The sequence below is a fragment of the Meleagris gallopavo genome, chromosome 4 (genome assembly GCF_000146605.3).
Source record: "Meleagris gallopavo isolate NT-WF06-2002-E0010 breed Aviagen turkey brand Nicholas breeding stock chromosome 4, Turkey_5.1, whole genome shotgun sequence".
In the NCBI taxonomy this organism is placed as follows: domain Eukaryota; kingdom Metazoa; phylum Chordata; class Aves; order Galliformes; family Phasianidae; genus Meleagris; species Meleagris gallopavo.
The window spans coordinates 43,757,471-43,766,785 of record NC_015014.2 but is presented as its reverse complement, the minus strand read 5'-3'; positions in this window follow the sequence as shown (position 1 = coordinate 43,766,785).

The window sequence follows — 9,315 nt, the reverse complement described above, 5'->3', positions numbered from 1 at the left end:
TTTTTTTTTTTTTTTTCTGACTTGTGTCCAAAGCCATACTTTTATTGTGAGTTCCCTCCTGCCAATAAATGCTATGCATATGAAAGATGTGTTGATAAACAGGAATTTTCAAAATCGTTGTGGTGATTAAGGCTGTTTCTGCCTTAAACATTAGGAATTATCAGTGCCTTCAGTGTCTTCTATTATCAGTCATAATTTCTCTTAATATATGAATCAACCAGCATGGACTGCATTTAAAATAAAATAAGAATTTAAGAGAGAAAGCTTTGTAATTCATTTAAATAGAGCTTTTGTGAAGCATCTGAAAGAGAATTTATTTTGACAGATAATTTACTGATCACATTATCTAAAGCCTATCCTGTTCCTCAGTGAATTTTGTTTCATAATTTGTGGAAACGGAACCACTGAAAAAGAACACCCTTCATTTGTTTCATTGAACTTATTAAATATATAAGAATAAATTGAAATAATAAATTTAACCTGGAAAGATTTCATCAATTAACAAAACTTTTATTATTGCTTGTACAGCAACATTGTATGTTTACATGAGGAATTGAAAAACATATGAAAACCAGTTTTCCTAATTTTAATTGTTCTGCTATCACATTGCCTTGCATTTCTCCATATTCTGTATTCTCAGCATCAAACATTACTAAAATTTATGGTGTTGATGAAGTAACTACACTACTACAAACTTTCTTCTGGTGGAGTCCCATCAAATGACAACTATTGAGTCAGAAGAGCATGCTGTGACTACCCAGTAGTATCCGACAGTTGTGTTTCTATTATTTTTTTTCCTGCCTTTTCTTGGGCTCAACTGCTCTTCAAACCAGCTTTTTTAACTGAAAGTATTTCAGTTTTATCTGAAACAAAACTAGCAATTCAACAAATTGAACTGCAGTCTTCTAAACAAGCCTCAAAGCCTCACTGTCTTTTGTCAATGAAAGCTTCCAGATGTGCAATCCCCACTCATTGTGAGAAAAAAAAAAATGAACTCTGGCTTGTTGATATCAATCTAGACTCAAGTCTATGAAATAACAACATAATATAAAGGGCCCACCTGAATTTAGCAACTGAATATCATAAATCTTATCTAGTTAAAGCATACCTCATTTCTGTATTTGATATTTTATTTGCTGAAGCTCTGAAGAGAGATTTTTCTGCAAAGCTACATATTTCATCCAGTGGAGATCCATAGGATAACTGTAGTGCAAGAATATAATCTGTTCACTCCTACATATATGTTCACAGTTGCAAGCTCAGCTGCTATTATATGAAATGCACTTGTATTTGATAAAAATGAAGAGTAAAAATATGTTATTATTCTTTATGTCTTTGAAAAGGGTGATCTACCAATGGCTTCACTCTATATACTAATCTATTAAAAAGTTATTCAATTCTCATTTATTCCTCGTGCTCATTTTATGGCTTTTACAAACCTAAATGAAACTCCTGAAAATATAACACGTCATTAGGCTACAGGATTTTCTCTGTCTGTACGTCACATTTTACTCATTAGGTTGAATGTATTTCCTTAAACCGTTCCTAAGTTCTAAGAACAACCTAGGACATAATTCTGAGAAATTTAGTATTAACAAAAGTGTACTTGCAATTTAAAGCTACAAGCATAGAAAAGTAATTCAAGAGAAAAACTTTGTGTTTATGAAATTTCCTGGGCTGGTTTTGAGTCTCTCCCTGACTTGTTGAGAAAGTGAAGTTCTCTGTGCGTTTTCATAACATGTAGAATTCAGTCAATATGAGAATAAATATATGCAAGTAATAATAATAAATATAGTTGAATTATCACTCACCTTACATATTGTTTCTGAGTAATAATAAAAAAAAATTAGTTATAATTATGGTGTTGGCAAGCAGACAAAAGGCAGAAATCTGGCTGAAGATATAGTGGCTCAATAAAATATGTTAAGAAAATATTTACATAGTGTATGTCAAAGAATCACAGAATTGTAGGGATTGGAAGAGGCCTCGAGAGATCACCGAGTCCAGTTATCCTCTAAAGCAGTTCTCTACAGGCAGGTTGCACAGGTAGGCATCCTGATGGTTCTCTAGTATCTCCACAGAAGGAGACCCTGCAATCTTTCTGGGCAGCCTGTTCCCATGCTTCGTGACTCTCACAGTAAAGGAGTTCTTTCTAGTGTTGGAATGGAACTCCACGTTCCAGCTTTTGCCTGCTGCTCATTGTTCTATTGCTGCACACCACCAAAAAGAGCCCCCCTCCACTAACTCAATTCCTGCATTTTAGATATTTATAAAGACTTATGAGATCCCCTCTCAGTCTTCAGTAGACTGAACTGTCCCTGGTTTCATCTTTGACAACTTCTACTGGACTCTTTCTAGGAGACTTCCGGGCTTCTTGAAACAGAAAGCCCACAACTGGAGATGGTATTCCAGCTGTGGCCTTACCAGGGTAGAGTAGAAGGCCAGCTCTCTTCGCATGCTGGCCACAGTCTTTTCACTGCACTCAATGCACTACGTTGATACAACATTGTATATTTCTTCAACGCTAAATTTCATAGATTAGATTTCTGGGCTGCCTGAATACACTATGATTTTGCTCATAGCAATGATGCAACTATTTCTGGGTTAACACGAAAAAAAAAATTCATTAAGGTATATTTTTCCTTTTTGAAATATTGGACACAGGAAGCACAGCCTTGCATGATTTCATTAGTTCCAGGCTAAAAGCCGGCACAAGATTTACTTCTCTTTCACTACTATTTTTATTTGTTATTTTTTCCAGCTTGTCTCTTATTTATAGTAGGTAAAGATTAGACTCAAATGCTCTAGAAGTTCCCACTATACACACTTGTCTAGGTAGAGGTTTTGATGAAACTATATGACAAATTCAGTGCACGCTCCTGCTGCGATTTAGGCAACCTAATTCAAACACCCATTGCAACAGTTTAAGTAAATGCTACATTCAGAAAAAAAAAATCACTTCCTGTTCATTTTTTGAGTATAGGAGCAATTTATAGATGGATATGAATTCATAGGTTAAGAGCTGGTGCTATACACGCTGTCCACCCTGCTTAGTAGTTTGCTAAAGGCCACAGGAAGAGCCCACTCACCAACTGGAAAACCTCCAAAGTCATTTTCAAAAGCAATGTGTAGAGTCTGATTCTCAGGAACAAAACATGATTACAAAACATATGTCTTAATCCTTTGAATAGACACATTTGGCAGGTATTCTCAAGCAGAAGCATAACAGGCACCACACAGCACACAAAGTGGTTGTACAGTAGACTTCATTACAGTCCACAGAAGGTTCTCTTTCAGAAAATGGCAGCCAGATGGAGCACTGCTGTTACTACCAATGTTTTATCTAATTATATCGCTCTCCCAAGCTGGGAAGACCACAATGCATTCTCTTCACCTATCAGGAAGGATTAAAATCCGTACCAGTGCTCCCTCTGCAAGTGTTACTTCATTAGTGTTTTATTTTAGTTGAATGGCACACTTCTGAAGAGACCTTCCTAATTGCTTCCTTTTAGAGCACTTTTTTTAGCACTGTTTTTCTTGTTTTCTTCACTGGAAGTCCTGAAGTATATTTGCTTGTGCCTTTTTGAGTGATAATACTTCAAACAAGCTGTGATCTGAGTACCCATACCCTCCTCTGTGAGTTGTCTCCCCATTTCTGTAAGGTTAATTTAATTAACAAAAGTTGTGCATTAACTTCTGGGTAATTTCTGTTACAGTAGAAACAACCACATTCATGGACTTTTATATAGACTATTGTTTGGTATTGCTCAGGTTCCCTTTATAAACCTTAAGAACAGAGTTATATATCCAAGCATTCCTCTTTCAGTCAGATACAATTATTATATGGGCTAAACCACAGATAAGTGTTAAAGTTACTGCAATTGTCTGAGAGGTGATCATTAGAAGAATTTACAAACTATTTCTAGGAATATGGAGTGCTAGTGCTCACTTTCAATGAAGCAGGTGTCATGGTTTCATGATTTTTGGTTGTCAGTATTCCACATCATAACATCATGTAATGCACTGGAGGTTTGACTGCTGATGCTCAAGTTCCAGATGCCTGTCTGGAGGAGAAGAAGAGCTACATTTCCCGAGAGGGCTTTGCGGTCAGCAAGGAGATATAACTCCCAGCAAGGTCACCTGATGTTCTCTTCTCCGTCTGCGCTTCTCCGTCGGCTCAACTGGACTGCACCTCTCATCTCAGTGTTGTGGTGAGGCCAATCCACCTTCCAGACACACTCTCTCTCTCTCTCTCCTTATATTCTGCTGATACTATATTTAGTAAATTAGTTTGTTTCACCTCAGATTGTTGCCGCTGTTTTCAATTGTTTCAGGGTCCCCTATTTTCCTTTTCCGGGGGCGCAGATCCCTCCGCCCTTCTAGTCGTGGAACCAGACCAAACCAGCCCATAAACCATTGACAGCAGGATAGTCATGGTTTCCTTGAAGCTTCATTTTCTCTGAAATCCAGACTTTCCTTTTCTAAACCTAGAAAATAATTAGAAAAGCCAAAATATAAAATAAGACTGTTCCTTACCTTGAGTTTTAAGGAAATAATTCCTCAGACCATTATCTGCATTAAGGGACTTGTCTGCCCGACCTATTTCCATGAATGATACTCAAATAAAATATGCAGTAAAAAGTAATTTAATAAAGGTTGTAGGTAATCATGAAAAGAAAATTGAAGAAAAAAATTGTGATAGGAAGCACGGACAGGAACATTGTTAAGCTGCTAAACTTACTTGTGTGAGATCCCAGAGTCTGACAAATGCGCTGATTCACTGCTGGAAAAAGTAAAACCTGGAATTTCACCATCTCTTTGCATGAAGAAAACACTGCTGCTCAGTATGACTTTTTGATTTAATTACAGTTAGATAAGTGAAAAATATCCTACCAAAAAAAAAAAGAAAATAGTCTTGCCTGAAAAAAAAAAAAAAAGGAATCACAGGCATGGGTATAAAAGTCTTTCAGCTATGTTTATTCTCTGCAGTATAGAGAGTTATTTGCCTAGGATTAACTGATAATTAATTGATGAATCAATATTTCATCCAGGCTGTCCTTGCATCTTCACAGATATAGCAAAAATGAAGTTCTGATACAGCAATAGAAATAGTTATTTTCATGATATGACCCATATCATACAGTTGGGTCAAATATTACTTTCAGTATCACTTGATGGAACCTAGCTTGAAAAAAGGTAATGCAGCTGAAATAAGAATAGTGGGAACTCTGGAAACAACATTCCTGTAGCTACTTTGTATTTTATGTCTTACTTTGTGGCAGTAAATCAACATCAGCTGATGTGATCTAAATCCAACTCGTAGACTTCATGGCTGACCAGTCCAACATACTGTAAACTTCCTTGCTACAGTCTACGTGACAGAATAAAAGTCACTTCTGGGAATGCAGTCTGACAAGTGCAGAATCATTCTCAATACTGCAGTCCCTGAGGAAAAAGCTTTTATCCTGTCAGAGACTTTCTACTTTAGTCCCAACCTTAAAAATCTGTATATATGTATCTACATCTGCTTATCAGTAAAACAATTCCTGTTATCTCCTGAATGTACAAATATTCAAACTAAATGTAAAATTAAAACAAAATATTAACTGAGTTTAATTTAATAACTGCATATATTAAATTATTAAACATTTAATCTTCTTCATAGAAGTCAGTGAGAAATATACTGTCACTCTCCCCAATGAAGTAAACTGTTGAAAATGTAAGACTTTCAAATGAATTCAGGATTCTCAAAGAAAAGCCACTTCTAGTTAGTGGAAAAAGAAGCAGCGATTGATCAAACCATTCTACATGAAATTATACATTTCAATGAAGATGCAGATGTACTGCATATTACAAGCACTAATATTTCTGGAATCTGAACACTTCTCCTTCTCCAATTTAAATTCCAGTTTAACAATGGTACAACAAGCCAGTAATGTTTTCACTGGTGATTGTATTAGGTTAATTAGAGCATGTAAAGGAGCAAATTCAGAAGACGCTACCATTTCATCTGCATAGCACTAGGGAGTTCCTAGTGATGGAGAATTTCAAGACCTAGTTAATTACTACATAATATCTTACATTCAGAAAATTTTTCCATTAATATACTAACGTGCAATATCCATTAAATAGAAAATATATGAAATAAGGTTGACTTGGAAATCTTAGTCATACTACTTTTCTCCATATGCACAGTTGACATACCTTAATAATTACTCAACATACTTGAGAGAGAGTTTGAAATACTCTGGGTATTTCAACAAAAATACAAATCCTTTTCCCTTAATAAGTTGCAGCACTGGACTTGAGTCTGCAGAGCTATGGGTAAACCGAATAAGACAGAGATGGTAGGCTACACATAGCTGTTGAATTCCTGAATCCTGCTTTTGGGTCTCAATGTAGATCCAAATTCAAATAAAAGAACACTCTCTTAATTGCCTACAATGGTCCTGTCTGCAAGTACTCAGAATGGTATCTGACTGTACATGCCTACTTGCATTCCTCATGGTCTTCCAAAAAGCCATACTACCAATCACATCAAAAGAGTGGTTTTGATACAGGTGACATATGCATATTTTACACTGAAGATGTAAAACAGGTTAGAGTGGCCACTCCAGTCTTTAAACCCAAAACCAAGTTGGATCTAAAAAGAAACATGCAGTAATCTGTTTAGATTTTCTAGTTCATCTTAAATTATGATCCCTGAACATCATCCAGTATTCTAAAATATTTAAAATTTAGAGGTGATAATGGTTTCTGTGTAATATTTCATGTAATTTACTTTTCGGTGAGAGTCTTTCTAAGGGCATTCTCTACTATCTTCCCACCTCTTCCCTCTATCTGCTTTCTTCTCTCAGTCTTCCTTTTCCCTTTGCCTCTTTTCTCTTTTCTTTTTCCTCACCTTCATTTGAAGAACATGAAAAAATGAGAGCAAAGCCAAGGAAGTAAGTTTTTCGCTTCACTTTGCTTTAAAGCGAGAGAGATTTGTGGTCATCCTAATTTCCACCAGTAATGAGTTCCCAAATCCAGGTACTGCTGCTGAGCAACCCATCTTCTGCTCTTACGGGTTTCACACACAAAAGGTTGACGGTTTCATCAGTCCTAAAGGAACACAGCTGTCAGGGTACAGCACTTTTGCAAGAAATACCAACAACCCCCAAAACAACCAGACAAGTAAAAATGTATTCTCCAGCATATCTGAAGGTAATACCTTGGATAACTCTGATATAACATGTATTTAATTTGTATAGAAAGCAGTATGTGCTTTCTTAGCATGTTTATCCTGAAGTATGCGTAATAGAAATAAATGAGAATCTTTTTTTAAATAATGAAGTAAGCAGTTGTGAGCTGGAAGAAATACATATGTATATGGGCCAAAACCTTGACTAAGAAGATGCTATTTTTACATTCTCATTTCCTGACTGCAGCTGTACCTCCAAGCCAAAAGCAAAAAGCTTGGGGAAAAAAAAAAAGAAGTCTAGAATTCAATTCTTAAATCCATGTTTAAAAGCCTAATAAAGAGCCATTTGGAGGATTTATTTCTAAACGCTTTAGATGGTGCAATTATTCTACTTTTGGACTCAGAACATGGCTTTAGGCACCAAAATTTGGGTCTGAAAATTGAGACTATTTCTTAAAAACCTTTTTTTGGCAGTGAATGTCTTAGATATTTTTTGGATGCTTAAGACTGTATCACAGCAGTTTCTTTAGTTTATCACTGAAAGAATAGGTAAGATTGATTTTTTTCAAGATTTCTTGTGTTCATTGGCACATTAACAGCAAATAAATTTACTGGGGAGCTGTCTCCCAACCTAACCCTTACTCTCACAGGCAGCTAAACAAAATCCTTGATGCAATTCACTTTTTCTAACTCATTATTTCAAATAAATCATCACTCAGTGCTTTCAAGTCCATTTATGTTTGATTAAATATTTCTGTTGCGTTTCACAACCAAAATTTTTAACGCTCAATTCCCAGTGACCTATCACTCACCATTTTGAACTATTATTTCCGGCCTCTGCATGGCAGTCACAGGCCCCAGCTGCTCAGCTGTAGAAAACATTTTCTCCTGCAGCAGCAGCAGCTGCTGGCCGCTTGGCAGGCTCTGCAGCCAGCTGGGGGGCTATGATGTGGTGGTGAAGCCAATACATGTATCACTCTCACTCTTCAGTACAAGACTCAGTGCTTGTCTTCAGTTCAAGTCATCAATGTCAAAAAGCTATTAAGAGGATTTTTAATTGGTGCAACAAAAGCCTGGTCATTGTCAGGTCATCAAAATTTCAACACACAGATTGAGGCTCAAAGGCTCCCAAATTTCTTTGCTCATTGAGCAGGCAAGCAGGCTGTCTGCCAAACCAAAAAAATGTTAGTTTTGTGCAGTCTTACACACGACCCATATATTTGTGACAGGATTTTCAATATGCCCCGAAGAGCTGTGATTCCTGCTATTCACTGCCACCTGGAGGAGTACAGGTTAAGCTAGGAGAGCTTTGCTACCTCCAATTACAATTTAACTGCTCAGAAGGGCTTTCAGATTTCAGTTGGCACCCTGGCAGAGAAATTAGGCTGGGAGCTAGGTTTCAGTTTCAGTAAAGGGGTGTGTGTGTAAATCATGCTTTGTTAAAGAAAAGCAGATCTGATATAAATAAAATATGACTCTTTTCCCCAGTAAATTGTGTCCATATTACTTTACTACCTTTTATCACGCAGTGCTAACACAGTTGGATTCCATGATTTCATCATTTTTAAATGGACCATTTATTTTATTATTATAAATAATAATCATAACATATGTAAAAAAATTAACATTTTATAAACTCTGCTGTATTTCTGTTTACTTAGTCATTTTCAAACTCGAGTAATTCTAGGAAGTGCTAAAGCTGTTATATCTTTAGTTTCCTGACTATTAAGAATTCAATATCAAACCTCTCATTACCAAATAATTGTGATAAATCTATAGCATTTTCTTGACTGATAATAGATATACCAATAAAAATACTCATCCAGTGTTCCACAGATACTGAAATTAGTAGGAAAGATCTAATAAGAAAATCTCCTCCTATTCTTTCTAATACTTTACCAATTAAATGTAATTTCTGTTCTACTGCTGTAAGGCTGTGTACACACTCCCAAAGTGCCTATTAAAGTATATATTTACCTAGTAAATATTACTAAGTTCTGAGGGTAGTTTATAATTCAAATCATGGACTGGATACACATTGATTCTTAGCAAAGGTTTTCAAGCGAGATTTTAAACATATACTGTTAATGATTTAGCTGTCTTATCAACAAATACAGCACACTTGAAAGTGCAAA